Source organism: Hylobates moloch, unplaced genomic scaffold (genome assembly GCF_009828535.3).
Source record: "Hylobates moloch isolate HMO894 unplaced genomic scaffold, HMol_V3 SCAFFOLD_17, whole genome shotgun sequence".
Taxonomy (NCBI): domain Eukaryota; kingdom Metazoa; phylum Chordata; class Mammalia; order Primates; family Hylobatidae; genus Hylobates; species Hylobates moloch.
This window is the reverse complement of record NW_026652292.1, coordinates 53,640,048-53,652,287: the sequence shown is the minus strand read 5'-3', so window position 1 is coordinate 53,652,287 and position 12,240 is coordinate 53,640,048.

Below are 12,240 nucleotides of genomic sequence, written 5' to 3'. Positions count from 1 at the left end.
AGGCGAAGAATGCTAGAAATAAGGAGGAAACTGAAAAATGCAAGTTCGCAGGGTTTGGGAGTACACATCTATTTGCCAGCGGGTGCATTTGTTTTGTTTATCCCCGTACTCCAGTCCCTTGATCATTGGAAGCTCCCTTCTCTCCAGCGCAACATTGAAGTAGGCATCACGGAGTTTCCCGGGATGGCAGGCGGTTGGCAAGGTCTTTTGTGCTCAGAGGCCAACAAGCGCGTGGATTTTCTGTTTCAGTGCGCCCGGGACTGCCGCCCCGGCCCCGGGCATGTTGGACGTCGGACTCCAGGGGTTCGAGCCCTAGCCCCGCCGCATCCTCGGGGCGTGCAGGTAAAGGGTTACGCGTGTCGGGAAGGCTCACCCGCAGCCCGGGCCACGTGACGCGCGGGCCCAATGACAGCGCTGGGGCGGCCGCCGCGAGCTCGGCGGGCTCCGGGCAGCGCGAAGCCGCTAGCGTTTCCCGGCCCGGCCGCCCGAAGCCGGCGAAGCCATGGGCGCCGGGACCCCGCCTCCGCCGCCGTCGTCTGGTCCCAGGTAGGAACAATCCCCCTCCCCGCGCGCGCAAGGAGGGCTTGAGTCCTGCGGAACTTGGCTTTGGGGTGAACTTTCCCCCACTTCTCTCCGAGGTGCCTACTTTTAAGTTTAATTTCTTGATTTGCTTTTCCCCTGAAAAAAAAAAAAATTAGAGACACAATTCAAAGTTTGATGACTTCGGGAAAAGTCATGTAATTCAACAAAGGGGCTCTAAAAGGGGCAAAACTCGAGTGGGGGGAGGCGGACTTTTACAGATTCCCAAAACCAAAGACCAAGGCGTTTGTAAAGCTTGGCGTTTAATTGGTTGTGTGAAACATTTTTGCTTTTAAATCCCTAACTAATGAACTTTCAACGGTGCATGCGAACTTGAAAAAACTGCAAGAGATTTTCTCTTAGATCTGTGCCCTCCTCCCCCATTTTAAGTATGTTTTTTAATAAAAAGGAAATGGAATGTGACCTCTGCTGTTTCTTTGAAATGTCCTTGGGTCCCGGTATTTGCCCCCCAGGGGTGCTGGCGGCCTGGGCGGTGGGTAGGGGTGGGGGAAGAGGTCAGGGTGCCAGGAGGCCTCACGTAGTGAAAAGAGGGTGCCAGGTGCAAACAGTTAAATAGTCACAAACTGTTTGCTAAGTATTTAATAATTAGGCAAGCATCTCCCAGGTTGGTTATTTAGGTTGCATTGACCTTGGCAGCCCTGATGAGGCGAGATTTTCACAAAGTAGCGGTGAAGAATTTTCCCGGAGATAAAAGGCAAGAATCAATGCTTTTTACCCCAGCACGGCAACTGACCTTAAAAACAAAATTAAAACTCCCTGTGATGACTTAGTACATTTTATGTTACTTTCCATGGCGGCATAGATACCTGCCCCATGATGGATATTTGCCCGGTGAATTTAGAGGAAGTTTGTGCTCCAGAGGTGGTTCAGATCATTGAAGAATAGGGCGTTTATTTTCTTCCTGTCACTATTTATGGGAAAGAATTACTGATGGTCCTTCTTGCTCTGGTTTGTGGATGTCCTTGGTGGTTGCAATCAAGCAAGCTCTTATGAGGAATAAAATCTGGAGAAAAGACGAGAAGCATTTGAGAGTTTAATGAGAAAGAAATGGAAAGGGGTTACTGCTTTTAAACATGATAGAGTCTATATTTGCTGCCTACTCCTCCCCCTTCCCCATTTAATCCTTCAGTTAACACCATTTTAGGAAGGATAAGACAGATGTTAAAGATCATAGACCACCTTACTGGTCCCAGCTGTGAAACACTGTCAGGAGGCAGATAATTGAAACAAGGTACATAATTGAAACAATTTGAAGCTCAAAGGTAAAGTTAAGTTCTGGAGTTATTTGTATTTCCCTAAAGTGTGAAGAGTCAGCTAACTGCAAGCTGCCTGGGTCACTAAGCAGAAATGGAACAGATGCTGAGACAGGAAGGGAAGGTGTGGCTTACTTCTCTTCTTGGCCCATTCTGTGTCTATCCTCTGATCCTGCTCCATGCATTTATTCAGTATGTATGATCTTGGTCCTCAGTGGCTCCAGAGATTTAGATAAATAATGATACCTAAAGAGAAATAGGGCCAATCTTTCCTGTGTTTCAAAGAGCTTTTTGGATATCTGGGATTGAAGACAAAAACTTGCATACCAACTCAACATGTTCCATTATCCTAAACATGGAATGATTCCCTTGACTTCCCACCCAGACCCTCTCTGAGCCTGGAAATACAACCTGGCTAAGCTCCGGCCAGAATCCATTTGCAGCCCAAGGGCAGAGCACAGGTAGGGCCGGCCCCTTTCCTCCTAGAACAGCCCGCTTTTGGTGCCCGGAAGCCCATTCACTGTGCTTCTTGGAATAGATGCCAGTTTCCAAATAATTGAATGCCCGCCTCCCAGTAGCTAGGTTTCCTCTCCCTAGACTGTGTTTCACATTCCCCTAGTTACACAATCTTTCTGATAACCCTGAATCTTGGGATCTTTTACAGTCTTGGTTAAATAGTAACTAGTACCTATGTCCTGCTTTTCTTTCTTGGTCATTAGACAGATTTTCTTTTTGGTCGTTCTTTTTGGTCATTAGATTACATGCTTACAGAGAGACTTTGTAGGTAGGTAGAAAAGAGTTGAGTTAAAGGGGTTATCCTAGGGGAAGCAGACTTGGAGTCTTCACTTATGTGCAGGTCAGATGTAGCCTTTCTCAAGTGCCTGCTCTTAACCACTGAGCCATCCCCTGTCTCCAGTTGTAGCCTTTCTTACTCTGACTGCTATTTAAGAGAATAAACTGAAAATGAAATCGTTCATCTACTTGCACCCTTTTCACCTGAGAATATCATAGTCCCACAGAGGTTAGTTAAAATCTTCAGGACTGTAGATTATCAAATAATCCTTTCCTAAAACATACGTAAAACACCAAGCCAATGAATATGTGTCCTAAAACAGAAAATTAAAACTCTGACTCAGTGTTGTCAGGCATTGTAGGAAAGATGTTCCTGAGCTGCAATGAATATGAACAAATGACAAAAGGAATATTGTATCTCAAACTTTATCACAAGTGCTGAACTCTGTTCTGTTCAGTGTACAAGTGGTTCTCCAAAATTTAATAAAACCCTGACCTGGCCTTGGAGACATCATGTACGCAGATCCAGAGACACCAGATAGTCGATGAGTTTCTGGGGACACAGTCCTTGTCTTCAGAGATCCTAATGTCTTGGGAGAAACCACTGAAGGATCTTAAGCAGAGCAGATCTCTATTTTAGAGAGTTCATGCAGGCTGCAATGAGAATGAAACAGGAAAGATACAACCAAGACCAAAGGCAGCTGCGGCAAAAATTTAAATTAGAGGAGAGAGAGAAGCGAATTGATTCAAAAGATAGTTAAAGAAGCACTGGTATTTAAGATTTTAACTGTAAGAATCCATTAGTTGACTTGAATCTCTGACGTCAATTTTCATGTCATTTCAAAATACATTTTCTCCAGGTAGACAAATGTAAGCCATGTTTCATTGCAATGTTCTTCATGTGGATTCTAGTTCCTCTAGAGCTCCTCATGGTTTTTAATCACAGAAAAAAGTTTCCGATAAATAACCAATTGTATTTCACATTTTCAACAAGCTAGTGCTTCTTTCTACAGACTTAAATATCTACATCTGAAGGCAAAGCTAAAGTAAACTGTTGCCCTCACATTATATATACATTCTCTGATTTAGCTTAACTCCTTCTGGGAGTAAAAACACCCTGACATTTGATTGTTTAACACTAGTGGAAATGGACAGTAGAACAGCTTTTTTTTTTTTTTATTGTTTTCAGTTGACCACAACATGGCCTGCTATATGTCACAGAGAGGACTGTATTATATTTGTAAGAGTATGAGTGACATGTGAGAGGCTATACACAATGCCTGTGAATGAACAAAAGTCACCTTGGTTATTGACTCATTGCCACGTGCATAGCTTTTTAATACAATGTGTATTTGGATATATTTTAAATTTATTAATTCACTTGATCACTAGTTGTAGAGTAGATGTCTACACACAGGAGTTTTGAAATTTGATTTTGATGTTAATTCTTTTCCCTCATTTGATAACCGAGTATCATATATATCTTGGTGATTAACGTGCAATAAATACAAAGATTTGATTCTGTATAGCTGTAAAATAGTATTGCTTTTATTTGGTCAGATCGTCAACAAACTTAGTCCTCCAGAATATATATTGTAACCTAGAAATGCATAAAAGAAGTCCACTTGCACCTTCAAATTGTTGTTAAGAGTCACATACTTAAGATTCCCACTAGAACTTATTTGGCATTATTTCATTTCTGATTCCTAATGAGCTTGGCTACCTGGGTTCCTGGTCCACAGCAAGGAGATCTACTTTATAGTTTCAGTGTACAGCTCTTGTGATAAGTATGAAATGTGGTTACAGCCAAATGCTAGGCAACAAAGACAATACAGTGAAGGTGGTCTGTGATTAAACCCTAAGTCTACAAGAAAAACATTAAATTGTGTTCAAAAGTATCTGTTAGAAAGGAAGAAGTACTGCCTTTTGGTAAAAAGGACACTTGATCCTTTTTAGATCTGGAAAAGAACCTTAAAAGTTACTTGGTCTAAACACCTTAATTTACAAATGAGGAAACTGAGTCTCAAAGAGGTTAAATGATTTGTCCAAAGTCATACAGCTGCCCACTGGAAAAACTGCTGGGACTGGAATCTCAGAGTCCCAATTCCTGGTTTAGTCATATTCCTACTTCTGACTAAAAAGCACAAATGTTAGTACTATGACAAACTCATTCTGTATTAAGTATAATATTGTCCAAAACATAGCCACTGTTTATTGAGAAATTACTTACATATTCAGTATCAGTTATCTATTGCTGTGTAACAAATCACCCCAAACGTAATGGCTTAAAATAACCACCATTTATTGAGCTTGTGCTTCTGTAGATAAGCAGTTTGGGTGGGCTTGGGTGGGCAAATTACGGCCTTTTCCAGGTTCCTCCATGCATCTGTGGTCACCAAGGCAGCTCTGCTTCTGAATATTGGCGGACCATCAGCCATGTCACGTGGGGAGCAGCTGAGCCTCACGTCTTTCATGATGTAGCAGCCTAGCCTGGGTTCATAACATGTTGGCTCAACTTGGTTGCAAGAGAGAATGGAAGCAAGGCCCCTTGAGGCCTAGGTTCAAGCTGACACAACTCACTTCTACTCCAATCTATTTCAAAAGCAACTCAAGAAGCCAGCTCAGATTCAAGGGGTGGAGAAATAGACCCCACTTTTTAATGGAAGGAACTGCAGCGTTACATTAGAAAATGGCATGGATTCAGGAAGGAATGGAGAATCATGGCCTTTTTCACAATTTATAATATACACCTCATACCTTATGTAACTTGTCTAACTTAATTCTTAATTCTCGTACCTTATGCAACTTGTCTAACTTAATAGCACTAAAGGTTAAGGCAAAATTCCTATTTTACAGGTGAAGAAACTGAGAACCAGACATGTTAGTCTGGATTAGGAAGGACAGATGGTGAGTGATGAATCCAACACTGGCACTTGGGTGTGTCTGACTCCAAAGCCTGTGCTCAGTACCACGACAGAGCCCTGCCTCCCTACATAATGCTGCAGTGAAGGGTGGTGGTATTACTAAGTATCATACAGCTCAGAGTTTTGCATGAAAAAAATCAAACTTTAGTAAAACTTTTTCTTGATTTATATGCTAAGAGAAATATCAAACATGATTATGCCCTCAAAGAACATATGGTCCTATTTATATATGGTTGCAATGTGCACACATGTTATTTAAGCAATAAAATTCCAAGTAAAGAGAAATAAGACTGGATAATCAGAGAAGCTTAATAGAGGATGAAGTGATGAGTTCAGGGGAGCCAAGAGAAAGCCCTATTTAGAATAGTATCTGTTAGTATCTCAAAAGATCCTCACATCATTTATATAAAATAAGTAATATTCCCATTATACAAGGGAAGTTAGTTGCCCTAAGTCACACAGCTAAAACCTAATCAAGATGACATTTAAACCCATGTCCATGTATCTCAAAAAACTATTCCCTTTCCATTTTTTTCCAGTAAGCCAGTAAGCTTTGGTCCTCGAAGTGAGGTCTATGGACCAGCAGCATCATAACCACCTGGGAGCTTGTTGGAAATGCAGAGTCCTGACTTAACCTCCAGTCTACTGCATCAGAACCTGCATTTTAACAGGATCTCCCAGATGATTGCATAACCACAGTAAACGCTGAGCCCTGCACTAAAGGGAGCTTGGAGAAATGACTTGTATTAAGACAGGTGAAGGAGGGTGGAAGAGCTTTCTTTCTATTTTTTTTTTGCTTGTTTATTTTTTTAATTTTATTTTAAGTTCCAGGATACATGTGCAGAACGTGCAGGTTTGTTACATAGGTAAACATGTGCCATGGTGGTTTGCTGCACCTGTCAACCCATCACCTAGATATTAAGCCCTGCATGCATTAGCTATTTATCCTGATACTCTCCCTCCCCCTGCCCTCCCTACGGCCCCGGTGTGTGTTGTTCCCCTCCCTGCGTTCATGTGTTCTCATTGTTCAACTCCCACTTACGAGTGAGAACATGTGGTGTTTGGTTTTCTGCTCCTGTGTTAGTTTGCTGAGGATGATGGCTTCCAGCATTATCCGTGTCCCTACAGAAGACATGATCATACTCCATTTTTATGGCTGTATAGTATTCTATGGTGTATATGTGCCATATTTTCTTTATCCAGTGTGTCATTGATGGGCATTTGGATTGGTTCCATGTCTTTGCTATTGTGAATAGTGCCACAATAAATATACATGTGCATGTATCTTTATAATAGAATTATTTATATTCCTTTGGGTATATACCCAATAATGAGATTGCTGGGTTGAATGGTATTTCTGGTTCTAGATCCTTGAGGAATCGCCACACTGTGTTCCACAATGGTGGAACTAATTTACATTCCCACCACCAGTGTTAAAGCGTTCCTATTTCTCCACAGCCTCGCCAGCATCTACTGTTTCTTGACTTTTTAATAATCACCATTCTGACTGGTATGATGTGGAATCTCATTGTGGTTTTGATTTGCATTTGTCTAATGATCAGTGATGAGCTTTTTTTTTTATATGTTTGTTGGTCACATAAATCTCCTCTTTTGAGAAGTGTCTGTTCATGTCCTTTGCCCACTTTTTGATGGAGTTGTTTGGTTTTTTTCTTGTAAATTTGTTGAGGTTCCTTATAAATTCTGGAAATTAGACCTTTGTCAGGTGGGTAGATTGCAAAAATTTTCCTCCATTCTATAGGTTGCCTGTTCGCTCTGATGATAGTTTCTTTTGCTGCGCAGAAGCTCTTTAGTTTAATTAGATCCCATTTGTCAATTTTGGTTTTTGTTGCAATTATTTTTGGCGATTTCATCATAAAATCTTTGCCCATGCCTATGTCCTGAATGGTATTGCCTAGATTCTCTTCTGGGGTTTTTATGGTTTTGGGTTTTACATTTAAGTCTTTAATCCATCTTGAGTTAATTTTTCTATGTGGTTTAAGGAAAGGGTCCAGTTTCAGTTTTCTGCATATGGCTAGCCAGTTTTCCCAGCACCATATATTAAATAGGGAATTCTTTCCCCATTGCTTATTTTTGTCAGGTTTGTCAAAGATCAGATGGTTGTAGATGTGTGGTCTTATTTCTGAGGTGTCTATATCTGTCTTGGTACCAGCACCACGCTGTTTTGGTTACTGTAGCCTTGTAGTATAGTTTGAAGTCAGGTAGCATGATGCCTCCACCTTTGTTCTTTCTGCTGAGGATTATCTTGGCTTTATGGACCCTTTTTTGGTTCTGTATTTTAAATTAGATTTTTTCTAATTTTGCGAATAATGTCAATGGTAGTTTGATGGGAATAGCATTGAATCTATAAATTACTTTGGGCAGTATGGCTATTTTCAAGATACTGATCCTTCCTATCCATGAGGATGGAATGTTTTTCTGTTTGTTTGTGTCCTCTCTTATTTCCTTAAACAGTGGTTTGTAGTTCTCCTTGAAGAGGTCCTTTACGTGAGGGTGGAGGAGCTTTCTAGGCAGGGAGAACAGTGAAAGCTTGGACGCTGGGCTGGAATCAATGCCACAGGTATGAGAGCAAGTAGAGGGATTGCTGGACTAGAGTAGGGGTCCGTTTTTGGCAGTAGAAGGAAGTCATGTGAGACTGATGTAATCACTGTGGAGCCTGATGAAGTCTGCTTGTTAGAAAGGTTAATCGGGCAGTACTGAGGCTGGCCTGGCAGCAGTGACCCTGGTTGTTGCTTAGGCTTTGCTGTCATTTAGCTGTCCTGTGAAGAGAGCTCAGACCAAGGAAAAGATGGAGGAAATAGAGGAGAAGGATGCAATCTGGGAGGCATTTCAAAGCACCTTCCATGGGACTCGATGCCAGATTTTCTAAGGGAATGAAGAGAGAATGTGAACATGATTCTGGACTGTCAAGTTCTGAACTGTGCTTCCCAACCTTCAGGATGGGATGTTATCTTTGCAATTCTTTGCTACTGTAAAAGAAGGATACTTTTCGGTGATTGTGGTTTTGTTGTTTGTTTAAAGGCAGCTTCCCTCATTCCTTTTAATTATAGCAGTTTTTCAGCTTTTGATAAGAGGTAATTCAAACATTAAAATTCCAAATCTGTATGTCCATGTAAATAGTGGGTAAATTTTTTTGGCAGGCAATTATTTGTAATGAAATAGTTCTTTATGTAGTTCTGTTTATTAGGCCTTCCCAACTACCCTGTGATATCTATGTAGGTAGGATTATGATGATCATTTCACAGTTAAGGACACAGACTTGGAGATGTGATTCAGCCAAAACTTGAACCCAGGCCTGCTGGCTCCAAGCACAATTCTCTATCTGACCAACTAAAGAACTTTGCAGGTTTTCTATTTGGTCTTTGGAGGAGATTATCAAACCAATCAGTCTTTGGTTTACTTTGGTTTGACTTTTTTCATATACACTGTGCCAAATTCAGAAAGATGCTTCAAAGTTTATATTGGTGGTTTGAAGTAATTATTTCATGGAAAATTGAAAATGCCTCATTAAAAACTGATTTCCTCCCCTGCCTGATTTTCTGATTTCATTGAATCCATATGTTGATCCCACCGGCAACAAACCACACTTCGAATTTCAAGTGATGTGAGCAATTTTGCTGTCCTTTCCTTTGTTTCTTTGAATGATGAAAAGATTTTTATTTTTTTTTCAATTCAATTTTTAAGCCTATTTCTTAAGCAACTAAGCTGAGGCTTTAAAAATGTCCATAGATGAGGTCAGGAGATCAAGACCATCCTGGCTAACACAGTGAAACCCCGTCTCTACTAAAAAACATACAAAAAATTAGCCGGGCTTTGTGGCCGATGCCTGTAGTCCCAGCTACTCGGGAGGCTGAGGCAGGGGAATGGCATGAACCCGGGAGGCGGAGCTTGCAGTGAGCCGAAATCACGCCACTGCACTCCAGCCTAGGCAACAGAGCGAGACTTAGCCTCAAAAAAAAAAAAAAAAAAGTCCGTAGATGACAGAATCATGACCTGGAAGGGGTCTTCAGTGGTCCAAACCCCTCATTTTATGGATAAGAAAACTGAGGCCTAAAGAGAGAAAGGGACCTCTTCAAGGATCCCCCATAAGTTGGAGGTTGTTGTAGGGCTGGGACCCATGTCTCTAACCCTCCTGTCCTGTGCTTTTTCATTCAACCACTTCAGAGCTGTTCCTTTCCCTGTGGCAGCGTCTCCCAGCCACTGGTGAGCAGTGTGGGGAAGTTGAAAGAGTTCACATTTTAAAGCCACCATTACCTGGGTTTGAATCCTGGTTTGCTGGCTACCTGGCATCTGACAAACGCATTTAATGCTATAGTCATTTCCAAAGAGAATCATAAAACAGAGTTAATTGGCTAGACCGTCAAGATTGGAGTAACAATCTATCTGCATTCTCTTTTAAACTTGACAAGACAAGTTTTATTTATTTATTTATTTATTTATTTATTTATTTATTTATTTATTTATTTTTTGAGACGGAGTCTCGCTCTGTCACCCAGGCTGGAGTGCAGTGGCGCAATCTCGGCTCACTGCAAGCTCCGCCTCCCGGGTTCACGCCATTCTCCTGCCTCAGCCTCTCCTAGTAGCTGGGACTACAGGCACCCGCCACCACATCCAGCTAATTTTTTGTGTTTTTAGTAGAGACGGGGTTTCACCGTGGTCTCGATCTCCTGACCTCGTGATCCACCCGCCTCGACCTCCCAAAGTGCTGGAATTACAAACGTGAGCCACTGCGCCTGGCTGACAAGACAAGTTTTATGATGCTCACCAGGATTTGGTTTTGGCAAAGGAAGCCAAGAGTTCTAGGGGTGGACATAGTAAAAACGGCAGAGATCCACTGCAGCCCCGGCAGAGGCCCCACCAAGCCTGATCCCCCTGCCGTGAAATGAGTTCAGGCACTACTGTTGATGCCATGCTTTCTCTGTTGGAAGATAAAACACAAGTATTTCCTGGTGCTGCAGCATAGGGCTAAATCGTTGCGCTGGGGAGGTGAGCCTGAAAACAAAAGCAGATAGAGAAGTCACAGCTCACTGGTGAGGGAGCTAGAGAGTTGTTTTCTTAATACCCTCTGCCTTTGAATCTGTCTAGATTCAAAGATTTAATGGGGCAAAAAGAGTGTTACTTTTATATAACCAAAAAAAAATCTGAAATATTAATGAAATAGAATATAAATGAAATATAATATCTGAAATATATTTCACTTCTGAATAGATATTCCTGTTGGGGCAACTCATTTAGTCTACATCCTAAAGCACAGATTAAAAACACACTCATAAATTCCAAACTGTCTACGCTGACATACCATAAATTAGCAAATTGCAGACAATACAACCTTATAGTTGGTGGTCTTTATTTTAAGAACAGTGAGAAGCTATTGAAGGTTTTAAACTGAGGAGTAATAAGATTTGCATCCCTGGCTGCTGTGTAGGAAGAAGGCAAGACTGGGAGAGAAGAGATCAATTAAGGGACTATTGCAGAAGAAGATGTTGATTCTCCTCCTGAATAAAGTAGAGGCAATTACAGAGTGAGAAGTGGATGGGTTCCTAGGATAGTCAATAAGATCACCAGTACCTGGTAATGGATAGGAAATTGGAAGTGAGGGAAGAGGTATCAAGACTGAATATTAGGACTTGGGTATACAAGTTTTCTTGCAGTATTGTTTGTGATGAAAAAAATCCATATATCATGAACATATACAATATGTAGGCTGAGCACGCTGGCTTATACCTGTAATCCCAGCACTTTGGGAGGCCAAGGTGGGCAGATCACCTGAGTTCGGAAGTTCAAGACCAGCCTGATCAACATGGTGAAACCCCATCTTTACTAAAAATACAAAAATTCGCTGGGCGTGATGGTGGGCACCTGTAATCCCAGCTACTTGGGAGGCTGAGGCGGGAGAATCGCTTGAACACAGGAGGCAGAGGTTGCAGTGAGCCAAGATCATGCCATTGCACACCAGCCTGGGTGACACAGTGAGACTCAGTCTCAAGAAAAGAAATACAATATGTAGATACAGTGCAGTACTCTGCACTGATTTAAAAATGAGATGTATGTGTAATGACATGACAGAAAGATTCAGGATATAGTCTTTTTTTAAAACTTGTTGAAGAAAAATGCACTTAGTGTTTCATTTTAATAAAATAATAATGATTATAATTAGCTCTTAACAGAAAATAGCTGGAAGAATAAATTTTAAACAACAGTGAAGATTATAGGGGCATTTACAAACTATATTTGACATTTCTGTACTCTGGAGTTTTTGCAACTCTCATGTTTACTTTTGCAGTCAGGGAAAGCAGACTCTGCAGAAGAGCAAACTGCCCTTCTTCTATCATGGAATCTTCTGATCCTCTGTCCTAAAATGATTGCTCCCTCTTCTGAATATCTTCTAGACTGTTAGAGCCAAAAAGGCTTTAGAGATCATTTAGTTCTATGTCCTCATTTCACACATGAGGAAACTGAGGTCTAGAAAGACTAATGTGGTTGCCAAAGTCACATAACCCTAAATTAAGAGCAAGACCAAGACTAGAACCCAGGGATATACTGGCTTGTGGTCTAGAATTCTTTCTCCTACAAGCAGAGTCTCCTCTAGCACTCACCATGTCTGTGAATAATTTGGCTCTACTTGGAATGCCTCATAAATAAATATGTCTTTC